The sequence below is a fragment of the Trichechus manatus genome, unplaced genomic scaffold (genome assembly GCF_000243295.1).
Source record: "Trichechus manatus latirostris isolate Lorelei unplaced genomic scaffold, TriManLat1.0 scaffold00082, whole genome shotgun sequence".
Taxonomy (NCBI): domain Eukaryota; kingdom Metazoa; phylum Chordata; class Mammalia; order Sirenia; family Trichechidae; genus Trichechus; species Trichechus manatus.
Genome location: NW_004444018.1, coordinates 8,389,024 through 8,403,343, shown reverse-complemented (window position 1 = coordinate 8,403,343; position 14,320 = coordinate 8,389,024). Strand labels below are relative to the sequence as shown.

The 14,320-nt window shown below is 41.4% G+C and overlaps 1 pseudogene; it reads right to left on the bottom strand.

Annotated features, from left to right (window-relative positions):
* Positions 1 to 695: 695 nt before the first annotated feature.
* Positions 696 to 14,320, bottom strand: part of LOC111821413 (60S ribosomal protein L9 pseudogene) — a 57,482-nt pseudogene continuing 43,857 nt past the window's right edge.

The following is a 14,320-nucleotide window of genomic DNA, read 5'->3' as shown; positions in this document are numbered from 1 at the left end:
AAGAGTTCAGAGCAGCGGAAGTCTCGGGGTGGTTCAAATGGTTAATGCTCTCGGCTGCTAACTGAAATATTGGAGGTTCGAGTTCCCCCAGAGGCTCCTTGGAAGAAAGGCCTGGCAACCTACTTCTGAAAAGTCAGTCGTGATACACATGGGGTCGCCATGAGTCAGGATTGACTCGGCAGCAACTGGTTTGGTTTTGGTTTTTCTCAGAAGAGTTTGTCCTCTTTAAGGAAAGAGATTTCATAGAAGGGCCACATAACGACTTCTGTTTACGTCTCATTGGCCACCCCCAGCTGCAAGGACGTCTGGGAAATGGAATCTTTTCATTAGGTTGTTGCTGACTGAGGCACTATATAGTTCTGTTAGTGAAGAAGGAGGGAAAAATGGATATTGCATAGGCAACTAGCAGTCTCGGCCACAGACCACTCCCCCCTCATCGTTGTCTTTCATGCCTCTCCTTGATTTATGGCAAGTTTCCTGACCTGTCTCTGATTCCCAGCTCTTTTCCTAGGTGTTTTTTTTTTTTAACCTAATTTTTCCTAGTTGGTGGCTGTGGTCACTTAATATGGGAAGATTACTTAAGGGATGAACTTATTGTTTTTTGAATAGATGAATTTTATTACATCTTAAAAATATCACCCATAAGTCTTAGGAATGACCCAGCCTTGTTTCCATAGCTGGACGGCTCTCAGATCTTACTCATCAGCCTGTTGAATGGTTCCTTTTTCAGAGACATAGAAAGCATCCAAAAATTTCCAGATAACCTTGTTTTTAACTATTGTGGCTTGCTGAATTAAAGCAGCTGAATTTGATACAAGTTCAGTGTCATTTCCTTCAAGAGTTAACTCATCTTTCTGGGCTTTCTCACTCAGGAAGTTTCGGATTTCAACAAGAGAGCCACTCTCCTGAATAATGACGTTCATAGGGAAGTGAGCATACACAGACCTCACCTTATGCCTTAAGCCTTGATCATGTTCTGTACATGACTACAGACAGTGCGAGCTGTAGCCAGTTCCCTTCTATTTCCCTGCCATTTGTCAAAGCGAAGCCTCTTCTTTTTCTTTCCAAGGAGACTGAGTTCTACATTGATGTGATTGAAGTCCCTCTGAAAGGTTCCTCCGGGGCCCTTCACAATAACTGTGCGTCCCTTCAGAGTGACGTTGACATTTTCTGGAATGTCAACAGTCTTGTTGCTGAGAATGGTCTTTGTTCTCTCAGTAGATGCAGCAAAGGGGGATAAACTATTAACGGTAGAATTTCAGGTAACTGTGACAATCTGAAGATGAAGTGGGAGGAGGAGAGAAATAATTAGGCAAAAAAAACCATTTTACACATAGAAAACCACACATAAACCGTCAGCTTCTCCCCCTAGTCACACAGACTTGACTTCTCCCCCTCTGCCTTCTTTCGAAGGAGACCTGGTGGCTGGTGGCACAGTGGTTAAGTGCGTGGCTGGTAACTGAAAGGTCAAAGGTTTGAATCCACCAGCTGCTCAGTGGAAAAAAGATGTGGCAGTTTATACACAGCCCTGGAAACCCTATAGGGTAGCTATGAGTCAGAACTGACTCAACGGCAATGGGCTAAACGGGCCTTTCTTTGAGGAGTCCCTGGGTGGCACAAACGGTTAAGCATTCAACTAATTAAGCAGTAGATGAAAGGTTGATAGTTCAAGCCCACCCAGAAGCACCTTGGAAGACGGCTTCTGCTTCTGAAATTTCACAGCCGTGAAAACCCTATGGAGCAGTTCTACTCTGCACACATCGGATCATCTTTAGTTGAAACTGACCCAAGGCAACTAGCAACAAGCCTTCCTTCAGCTTTCAGAGCTGGGTCAGAAAATGCCTCACATCCAGGCTTCAGACTGTTCCAGTTTCTCATCACTGCATTTTAACCCTGGCTCTGCATGAGACTCAAAATACCCGTTTTCTCAAAATACATGTATCTGGGCTCTGTCACAATCTCTAAGGTTATATTATGATCTAATGTATTTTTAAAAAGTAGTCTAGTGGTTGTGGTGGGCATTCCGTGTTGAGAACTGTGGTTTTCAGACATTTCTGATTAATGTGGAATCTTAAAATACTTCAGTCCCATCTCAAAAATAACCAATGGGGAATTAGCATTGAGAATGTCCCTTCTCCCACCCCCATTAGTCCAATCAGGGAAGCAATGCCTGCGAGACATGGAATATCTGGAATTCTCCATCAGCGCCTAAGTCACAGAGGTCTGTCACTGAGGCATCCCTACTCTGAAAATAGGGACCTCTGCCTGAGATGCCTGATAGGAACTCTGTAGTTTGCTGAATTAGACTCTTCGTTGCACCCTAGCTCAAAATTGGATGGTTCTTTTGAATCTAACGGGGCAGTGGTGGTTCAGGGGTAGAATTCTCACCTTCCACGCAGGAGACCTGGGTTTGATTTCTGGTCAAAGGACCTCATGCACAGCTACCACAAGTCTGTCAATGGAGGCTTATATGTTGCTATGATGCTGAACAGGTTTCAGCATGGCTTCCAGGCTAAGACGGACTAGGAGGAAAGGTCTGGCCATCTACTTCCAAAAAATCAGCCAATGAATACCCAATGGATCACAACAGTCCAAACTGCAACCCATTGTGGGGATGGTGCAGGACTGGGCAGTGTTTTGTTCTATTGTGCATGGGGAACCATGAGTCGGGGATTGACTTGATGGTAGCTAACAACAACAATCTTGATTCTATGATTTACTGTAGTGAGCATCTGTTGTTTCTGTCTGGGAACATCGCTTCCTTTGGGACATAGCCATCATCCTGTTCCAGGTGGTTCTGATGGGGCTGCCTATCAGAAGGCTCTGTTTCTATGACCACCACAAGGCTGGCGCCAGCCCGACATCAAGATGCGGCAGTCAGACTCTTTTTCACAAATTTGAATCTTTAGCAGTTTGGTTGGATGAGAACCTTAAGAGAGAGTGCAAATTCCTGAAACTGAGGTTCCAGAAACATACCTGGTTTCTACTTTTTTCAAAGTTAGGTAGTTAAGACATTCCTTTGATTTTGTGAATTACTGAGTATGCTCCTGTTTTAGTTTTTTTAGCGCTCCTGTAACAAAACACCATAAATAGATGGCTTTGTTGTTGTTGTTGTTAGGTGCCATTGAGTCAATGCTGACTCATAGTGATCTACAAACAAAAGAACAAAACTTTGCCCCGTCCTGCGCCATTCTCACAATCATTGTTATGTTGTTACATGGCTGCCTATGGTAGTAGCCACTGTGTCAGTCCATCTTGTCGAGGGTCTTCCTCTTTTTTGCTGACCCTCCACCAAGCATGATGTCCTTCTCCGGGTACCGGTGCCTCTTGATAACATGTCCAAACTACGTGAGATGAAGTCTCACCATCCTCACTTCCAAGGAGCACCCTGGCTGTATTTCTTCCAAAACAGACTTGTTTGTTCTTCTGGCAGTCCATGATATATTCAGTATTCTTCACCAGTACCATAATTCAAAGTCTTCAATTCTTCAGCCTTTCTTATTCACTGCCCAGCTTTCACATGCATATGAGGTGATTGAAAACACCATGGCTTGGGTCAGGCACACTTTAGTGTTCAAGGTGACATCTTTGCTTTTCAACACTTTAAAGAGGTCTTTTGCAGCAAATTTGCCCAATGCAATATATCTTTTGATTTCCTGACTGCTGCTGCCATGGGTGTTGATTGTGGATCCAAGGAAAATGAAATCCTTGACAACTTCAACTTTTTCTCCATTTACCATGATGTTGCTTATTGGTCCAGTTGTAAGGATTTTTATTTTCTTTGTGGTGAAGTGTAATCTATACTGAAGGCTGTAGTCTTTGATCTTCATCAGGAGGTGCTTCAAGTTCTCTTCCCTTTCAGCAACCAAGGTTGTGTCATCTCCATATCACAGGTTGTTAATGAGTCTTCCACCAATCTTGATGCCACTTTCTTCATTATATAGTTCAGCTTCTCTGATTATTTGCTCAGCATACAGATTGAAAAAGTGTGGTGAAAGGATGCAGCCCTGATGCACATCTTTCCTGACATCAAACCACGCAGTATCCCCTTGTTCTGTTTGAACGACTGCCTCTTGGTCTATGTACAGGTTCTGCAAGAGCACAATGAAGTGTTCTAGAATTCCCATTCTTTGCAATGTTATCCATAATTTGTTATGATTCACACAGTCAAATGCCTTTGCATAGTCAATAAAACACAGCTAAACATCTTTCTGGTAGTCTGCTTTCAGCCAAGAACCACCTGACATCAGCAATGATATCCCTCGACCCACGTCCTCTTCGGAATCCGGCTTGAATTTCTGGCAGTTCCCTGTCGATGTACTGCTGCAGCTGGTTTTGAATGATCTTCAGCAAAAGTTTACTTGCGTGTAAGATTAACAATATTGTTTGATAATTTCTGCATTGTGTTAGATCACCTTTCTTTGGAATGGGCACAAATATGGATCTCTTCCAGTCGGTTGGCCAGGTATCTGTCTTCCAAATTTCCCGGCATAGACGAGTGAGCATCTACAACGCTGCATCTCTTTGTTAAAACATCTCAAGTGGCATTCTATCAGTTTCTGGAGCCTTGTTTTTCGCCAGAGCCTTCAGTGTAGCTTGGACTTCTCCCTTCAACACCATCTGTTCTTCATCATATGCAACCTCCTGAAATGATTGAACATTGACCAATTCTTTTTGGTATAGTGACTCTGTGTATTCCTTCCATCTCCTTTTGATGCTTCCTGTGTCGTTTAATATTTTCCCCTTAGAATCCTTCAATATTGCAACTTGAAGCTTGAATTTTTTCTTCAGTTCCTTCAGCTTGAGAAATGACAAGCATGTTCTTCCCTTTTGGTTTTCTATCTCCAGGTCTTTGCACATGTCATTATAATACTTTACTGTCTTCTTGAGCTGCCCTTTGAAATCTTCTGTTCAGCTCTTTCACTTCATTTCTTCCCTTTGCTTGAGCTACTCGACATTCAAGAGCAAGGTTCAGAGTCTCTTCTGACATCCATTTTGGTCTCTTCTTTCTTCCCTGTCTTTTTAATGACCTCTTGCTGTCTTCACGCATGATGTCATTCCACAACTCTTCTGGTCTTCGGTCATTAGTGTTCAACGTGTCAAATCTATTCTTGAGATAGTCTCTAAATTCAAGTGGGATATACTTTGGCTCTTGTGGAATTGTTCTAATTTTCTTCAGTTTCAACTTGAACTTGCATACGAGCAGTTGATGGTTGGTTCCACAGTTGGCCCTTGGCCTTGTTCTGACTGATGATATTGAGCTTTTCCAACATTTCTTTCCATAGATGTAGTCGATTTGATTCCTGTGTATTCCATCTGGTGAGGTCCACAAATATAGTCGCCATTTATGTTGGTGAAAAAAAATTGAGTTTTCCATCGCTTCTTTCCACAGATGTAATTAGATTTGATTCCTGTGTTTTCCATCTGGTGAGGTCCACATGGATACTTGCCATTTATTTTGTTGATAAAAGATATTTGCAAAGAAGAAGTTGTCGATCTTGCAAAATTCTATAGTGCGATCTCCAGCTTTGTTTCTATCAACAAGGCCGTGTTTTTCAACTACCAATCCTTCTTCTTTGTTTTCAACTTTCACATTCCAATCATTGGTAATTATCAATGCATCTTGATTGCATGTTTGATCAATTTCAGACTGCAGAAGTTGGTAAAAATCTTCAATTTTCTCATCTTTAGCATTAGTGGTTGGTACATAAATTTGAATAATAGTCATACTAACTGGTCTTCCTTGTAGGCGTATGGATATTATCCTGTTGCTGACAGCATTGTACTTAAGGATAGATCTCGAAATCTTCTTTTTGACGATGAACACAACACCATTCCTCTTTAATTTGTCATTGCTGGCAGAGTAGACCATATGATTGACTGATTCAAAATGGCCAATACCAGTCCATTTCAGCTCAGTAATGCCTAGGGTATCGATCTTCATGTGTTCCATTTCATTTTTGATGACTTCCAATTTTCCTAGATTCATACTTCCAATTATTAATGGATGTTTGCAGCTGTTTCTTCTCATTTTGAGTCGTGCCACATCAGCAGATAAAGGTCCCAGAAGCTTGACTCCATCCACATCATTAAGGTTGACTCTACTTTGAGGAGGCAGCTCTTCCCCTGTCTTATTTTGAATGCCTTCCAACCTGAGGCGCTCATCTTCTGGCACTGTATCAGACAATATTCTGCTCCTATTCATAAGATTTTCACTGGCCAATTTTTTCAGAAGTATACTACCAGTTCTTTCTTCCTTATCTGTCTTAGTCTGGAAGCTCCTCTGAAACTCATCTGCCATGGGTGACCCTGCTGGTATTTGAAATACCGATGGCAAAGCTTCCAGTATCACAACAACACACAAGCCAACACGGTATGACAAACTGACAGGCAAACAACATAAATTTATTCTCTCACAGTTCTGGAGGCTAGGAGTCTGAATTCGGAGTGTCAGCAGGATCATACTCTCTCTGAAGGCCCTAGGGAAGATCCTTTCTTGTCTCTCCCACCTTCTGGTAGCCCCAGGTGTTCCTTGGCTTCTGGCAGCCAAATAAGGCTCTTTCTTCACAAGCCTGTCTTCCTCCCTGTCTCAGTTTCTGTTTCTGTGGCTCTCCTTTTTATAAGGAAACCAGTCATGTTGGATCAGGGGCCACCCTACTCCAGTATGACTTCATGTGAACTTAGACAAATTATATCTGCAAAGATCCTTTTTCCACATAAAGTCACATTAACAGGTGCTAGGGGTTGAGCTTATCTTTTTTTTGGGGTGGGCGAAGGGGACTCAATTCAACCCATAACAGCTCTTAATAAACTCTCTTTTCTTACTTGAGTTAGTCAGAACTGATTTTTTTATTTGCAGCCAAAGAACCCTAAATGATACAGAAATTGATAAGAGAGAGAAAATGGGTTGTAGGCCCTAGATCCTCAAGGAAATGTGATTTATTAGAATTTGTTATTGAACCTAAATGGGGAAAAATAGAGTGAAATTCCCATTTATGTGCCAAAATAATGTACACAGGTTATGAACTGGTGAACTGCTAACCTAATTGTCACCTGTGGTCAGCTAGGACACAATGCACCAGGAAGGCTGAAGCTCTTGAGACCTAGGTAGCTGTGGCTATAAACCTATTTAAAGAGAATGAGAAATGCTAGGAGCATAGGAGTAGGACAGTTTCTTCTAATACGATTGGATAGTTTCACAACTATCTCAGAGTTTGAAATTCTTACCTCAAGACATGAAATAAAACTCAAGCGGGTCCAAGAATCTTTGTAGTGATGTAACTGTTGTGTATCTTGGCTGTATCAATGTTAATATCTAGTTGTGATATTGTATTATATTATTTAAGATGTTAAGGAGACTGTTTTATTTATCTAGTGCTGCTATAATAGAAATACCACAAGTGGATGGCTTTAACAAACAGAAGTTTATTCTCTCACAGTCTAGGAGGCTAGAAGTCCGAATTCTGGGTGCCAGATCCTGGGGAAGGCTTTCTTTCTCTGTCAGCTCTGGAGGAAAGTTCTTGTCATCAATCTTTCCCTGGTCTAAGAGCTTCTCAGTGCAGGGACTCCGGGTCCAAAGGACAAACTATGCTCCTGGCTCTTCTTGCTTGGTGGTAAAGAGATAACCCTGTCTCTCTACTGGCTTCTCTCTTTTATATCTCAAAAAAGATTGACTTAAGACACAACCTAATCTTGTAGATTGAGTCCTGCCTTATTAACATAACTGCCCGTAATCCTTTCTCATTAACCTTATAGAGGTAGGATACACAACACATAGGAAAATCACATCAGATGACAAAATGGTGGACAATCACACAATACTGGGAATCATGGCCTAGCCAAGTTGACACACATTTTTGGGGGACACAGTTCAATCCATAACACTGCCCATCAGTTGTCTCTTACCTCCCCAGGGGCTGAATAGTTAAAGAGAAGCCTGGATTGTGCCTCATGGAAATGAGTAGACAGGAGAAACATTCGAGTCCCACTGCATCTCACAACTAAGACTTTCTAATTGCGCCAATGTCTTTCTGTCTTAGCAACATGTGTTGCCGTCAGGCTCTTCCCATAGCTTATACCATTCGTCATGCCTAGGAATGAGAACATCTACTTAAGTCATTTAATATGTAGAGCCTGACACATCATAAATGTCCAATATAGTAAGATGGCATCTTTATTTTTTACTGCTATTATTAGTAACGTATGAGAGGCAGTTTAGTGTATTAAAGTTGTGATCCAAAGACCTGAGGTATAATCCTGGTTCTGCTATTAGCTAACTAAACAGCTTGGACACGTCTTCTTTGTGGGCCTTGCTTTCTTCATCTCTGAAGGATTTGATAATTGTCATGCAACGCACAACTCCAGGGTCACCATTCACATAGGCTACAATGTAAATTCTATTCATTGGAGTTTTGCAATGTGGAGACCTTGAAGTTGACAACTTTCCTTAGTGCCTGAACCCATAAAGAATTGTGATGTTCTTGGCTTGGAGGAAGTGCTATCTGATCCACTTTCTTCACAATCAAGTTGCGCAATCCATTAGTCAGTGGTATGTGCTTGAAATCAGTGATGAAATGCCCACCAGAGAATTAGGCAGCCCTGCTGTAATGAGCTTTATGCTTTTAAGACTGTAGTATTTGTTAAGTGGGAAACAGGAAATATAAATCTAAGAGGGAAGCCAAATATATACATATCTTTTGATGTTCTAATCTCTAGAAGGGATGGCCAATCAGGATGCTCACTGGGCTCCTGGCCTCTGAGCTTTGAGGACTCCCAGGGTATACTTCCTGGTAGGTTATAGGAACATTGATGGAGGTTGGGTGGTAACAGGAGGACCAGCTGATCCTAAGAAGAACTTGAGGTATATATATATGCATATGTGTGTGTGTATATGTGTGTACACACTACTGGGGATGGTTGCCTAGCAACATTATTCCCCTCCCTCTCCACACCATCTTCAGCTTGCTTATTGCCTTCTTGTGCTGTCTTCATTTTTTTCCTTCTTAATACTAGCTTTATGTTTGTTGTTAGTTATAATGTTAGCAGCGTGGTGTAGCATAAAAGGGTAGAGAACAAGTTGATTTGCTAATGTTGTTTGGAAAATATACAATCCAGGCATCTTACAAAGTTAATGGCCTACTTTTGGCCATGTAGCAAAAGTAGACATTTTGATTGAAAGAGGATTTTTAAAAAAAGGAAATGCCTAAAAATCCTTCCCTTTCATGAAGGTCCCCATTCCACTCTCCACTCTGCTGCTTTCATATGCATAGCAGATGTTTAGGTGGATGTTTCTGATTGTGCAGGACCCAGTAATTTGTTACAGGTAGACTTTAAAATAGGGTTGAATGCAGTTTTATTTTGGCAAATGTTTAACAGCTGGTTCTCCAGAGGCAAAACAAAAGAAAACAACCTCCTGATTAATAGCATACGCCAATATCCATGGTGTAAATATTTCTACTCTGGCCGATTTCAAGCTACCAATGTGCTGTCTCCGAAAGCAGGGTTGGGAAGAAATGCACGCAGTCAGCTCTCATGAGCTGGTATGAGTCAGCTCTAGCACATCATTGAAATAGTTCTAAAGCTTACTGTTTAAAGCAGGAGAATTTCAGACACCTGCCATTAATCCTACAAAATCCAAATCCCAAGAGCATTTAGTTCAAAGAGTAAAGTGTTCGGAAAACAAAACAAAGCACAAAGCAGTCTCATTTCCATTAATTCACAGATATGATTAACTTGAGCCTCTGAAGAAGTAAGGGGTGGAGAAGAGTCCACAATCCTTTAGCAAAGTGCCTGGAATTTATTTCGTGCACTAAATGATTACTTGCAAATGCTCACCTATATTTGAGTACTGACTATACTCTTATTAGTATTTTTCATTAAATTGACTTTATTTAAATCATTTTAAAAAACTTAGCTTCATCCTAAGCAACTATATTTACTAAAACATGGAATTGGTGCTGGCTACGCTTTCAAATACATATTTTAAAATGTATGTAAACAATAAATATATAAAATATATTGAATATTCATCAGCTAGAACCTAAAATCACTTTGTGTAACACCTGTGGTACCTGTACAGGTACCTGTATCATACTTAGTGAAACAATGCACCAAGTAAGTATTGGCCATTATTATTAATATTTGTCTTTGGAGTCTACTCTTCAAATGCTCCCTCTAACAATGGAAGTGGTAAATTCTCAGTACTAAATTTAGATAAATCATCAAGGACACTTGCCTCCAAATATCCTGAAAAACCTTTAGGAAAAATCCATTTGACCTTTGTTTAAAGGTCACTGCTGCTAGGCAACATCTTTCTTGTGGGATGCTGACCACATTTGTTAGATTTTATGGGAGCACCTATCTTTGGTTTGGGGTGGAGGTGGAGGAACACAGTTTGCCTCTGTCTAACATTTATTTGGGTAGGGAGCGGTACAAAGCTCAGAGAGGACAACAGGAGTTAATATAGAAGTCTCCATTAATTTCTTCCCTTCTCTTGCCCATCTGTGGGGTCATGTGTCGGAGGCAGTGAGCAGTAAATTGGAAAAAATGAGGAACCCTGTGTTTCAAACATCGCTGGGTTGCTACTTGCTAGGTAATCACTGGCCCAACCTTAAGATCCACGTTTGTCAAACTGGTTAGACAGAGGCTGCCTCCAACTGCGGGGAAGATCAGATTTCAGAAATGGATGGTGTTTTTTCTTGCCTTCCCTCTGGAGCTGATCATTGGCAATTATTCACAACAATAACCCATGGTAGGTAGCTTTCTTTTAATTTATTGATTTTTAATCATAGTGGAGAGAACATCTCACCTGTAAATCTGGAAGACATGTTCTAAGCTTGTGAATTGTTATTCTTTTTTTTTTGGCACAGTGGTTAAGCGCTTGGCTGCTAATCGGAAGGTCCTAGGTTCAAACCCACCAGCTGCTCCAAGGGAGAAAGACGTGGCTGTCTGCGTCTGTAAAAATTTACAGCCTTAGAAACCCTATGCGGGCAGTTCTACTCTGTCCTAAACGGTCACTATGAGCTGACATTTATGGGATGGCAACAGGTTTTAACAGGCTTAGAGCAATCAACTGCAATGGGTTTGGTTTTTCTTTTTCATAGCATTTAAACACAAATCCAGATCAAAACTTAATTTCATCAGGTGGTTAATTGAATCCAAACAAGAGTTGCTTCTAATTACTGGCTGTCTCCTGATTGAAGGGTTATCTGTACTCATCCATGACTAGTAAATTCATAATTTATGAAGCTTTACACAGCCACTTGCCTTAATAGCCCTTGTTTTAGAATGCTGATGTCTTTGAGCCAAAGGATGCTTAACGAAATGTTTGGTAAGCCTTGATTGACTGTTGGAGTGAATAAGCACTTACTTATGGAAAGGGAAGTAGTTTCCTGGTTCATCTCTGCTTCTCCTCTAGGCCAGGAGACCCTGGGTGGTGCAAATGGTTAACATTCTCAGCTGTTAACTGGAAGGTTGGCAGTTTGAATCCTCCCAGAGGTGCCTCAGAAGAAAGACCTGACAACTTCATTTCTAAAAGTCAGCCACTGGAAACTCTATGGAGCACAGTTCTACCCTGACACAAATGAGGTTGCCATGAGTTGGAAGTGACTTGACGCAACTGGTCCTGTAGGCCAACCCACCATGCCTCCTTTGTCCCAGTCACAGGAGGAGCATAACGTGGGGCGTTCCAGTTGCTGAATCTGATTTCACTGAGGAAGCCAAGACAGCCCAGTGCACTTAGACTTGAAATGTCTTTTTTTGCTTTCCGAATATCAGTGGTGAGCTGCTGGTCCTCTATTTGTTCGCATTTTAGGGCTCAATGGCTAGGACTTTCTTTTTGGCAGCAAGTACTTGTCCTTCCGGTTTCTTAAGGGAGCAGTCGTGAGAAAGGTCCCATCAGGAAGAGGATTCTTGCCTCTGGCAAGATTCGACCACAAGGTTAAAGCAAGTTACAGTCCTGGCTTCTCTGAAGGAAGCTATTCCTGGATCAGAGAGAAGACCAGCCATCAGTGGGTGGAGAAAAAGGGGCCCGTGCAGATACTAGCAATGCCAGATGCTCCACCAAGAAGACTCTTGAGCAAAATGCATTTAACTCTTGGGCAATTATTGTCTATGAGAAGACACAAAGTCTCGAAATTTCTAACTTAAAATCCTTCTGGAGTGAGGAAGAAAGCCCCCATCTGTGTGATGCACTGGGCTGGCGGTCCGATGTCACTTGCCTTTGTGACATCAGGCAAAGCACTTAACTTTTTTGAGTGTCAGTTTCTCAGCAGAAAATGAGTTAAACAAAATACTTCCTGAAGTACGTTCTAGCTCTATGATTCAGTTACTTGTCTTGATTTTTGGAATCCCACTTTTTTCTATGAACAGTTAAGTCACATTTCTCTCAGGGATGGTAGTGTTTAGGAATTGGTGATGTCCATGAGATTGAGAATTTTTAGAGTCTGATTTTTTTTTTTTTTTTTTTTACCCCCAAGGCATTTTAGCACTGCCTTTTATTTTTCTCTTCTGGGATTAGAATTCACTGCTGGAGAATACCAAGTGTCATGTCTTAACTCTCTTCTGCTTAGTCTCGCCAATGAAAAATGGACGGCTCATAATCAAACCAATTCCTATTCATGGTGACCCCATGTGTTGCAGAGCGGAACTGAGCTCCACAGGATTTTCTTGGTTCTTGGCTGTAATCTATGGAAGCAGATCACCAGGACTTTCTTCCGGTGTCTCTGGGTGGATTCAAACCACCAAACTTTCAATTAGTTGTGTTGACAAGGAAAATTAATAACAGACATCTTACTTTGATTTTAAGGTTTTTCTTATGCATGACACCAAATATTAACCAGCAAAACCTGCCAAAAACTGCTCTATAGCAATATAATAAAAAAAAAAACTAAACCTGTTGCCTTCGAGTTGATTCTGACTCATAGCTACCCTATAGGACAGAGTAGAACTGCCCCACAGGGTTTCCAAGGAGTGGCTGGTGGATTTGAACTGCCAGTTAGCAGCTGAGCTCTTAACCACTGCGCCACCAGGGCTCTCTATAGCAATATAGATTTGTCTTATCCTGCTAGAAAAGGATAGTCAACAAACTACTACCTCCTAATTTAAATCTTAAAAAACCTCATGGCTGCAAGTAGTTAGAAGGTCTTGCTTTAATTTCACGACCATGAATCTCAATTGTTCACTCAATGTCATTGAGAAACTTTATTAAGCTTCCTCGTATTTTAATTTTCCCACTATCTAATATGACTGTTTCTAACTTTTTTTTAGATTTGTTTTTTTATTTCTTTTTTTTTAAAATTTTTTTTTATTGTCCTTTAGGTGAAAGTTTACAGAACAAACAGTTTCTCATTAAACAGTCAGTACACGTATTGTTTTATGATATTGGTTAACAATCCCACGACATGTCAACACTCTCCCTTCTCGACCTTGGAGGACCTTTTTTTTTTTTTGGTGAAACTATACATAGCTAAAGATACACCATTTCAAAAACTTCTACATGTACAATTCAGTGACATCGATTACATTCTTCCAGTTGTGCTGGAAGATTTACAGAATAAAATAGTTTCTCATTAAACAGTTAGTACACATATTGCCCTATGACAATGGTTAACAACCCTGCTACATGTAAACACTGTCCTTACTCAACCTTGGGTTCCCTATCACCAGCTATCCTGTCCCCTTCTGCCTTCCAGTCCTTGTCCCTGGACTGCTGTGCCTCATTAGTCCCATTTTGTTTTATGGGGCTGTCCAATCCCTGGCTGAACGGTGAACCTCAGAAGTGAATTCACCACTGAGCTAAAAGGGTGTCTAGGGGCCATACTCCGGGGGTTTCTCCAGTCTCTTTCAGGCCAGTAAATCTGTTCTTTTTGTGTGTGTGTTAGAATTTTGTTCTATATCCTTCTCCAGCTCTGTCCAGAACCCTCTGTTGTGAGCCCGGTCAGAGCAGTCAGTGGTGGTAGCCGGGCACCATCTAGCTGTACTTGACTCAGTCTGGAGGAGGCCTTGGTAGCTATGGTCCATTAGTCCTTTAGACTAATCTTTTCCTTGTATCCTGTTCTCTTCATTTTCCCTTGCTCTCGAAGGGGTGAGACCAGTGGAGTATCTTAGATGGCTGCTCACAAGCTTTTAAGACCTCAGATGGTAGTCACCAAGGTAGAATGCAGACCGTTGTCTTTATAAACTGTGTTATGTCAATTGAGCCAGATATTCCCTAAGACCATGGTCCTCCACCCAGCAATTCAGTCCCTCAGAGAGTTTGGATGTGTCTATGGAGCTTCCATGACCTTTCCTTGTACAAGTTGTGCTGGCTTCCCCAGTATTG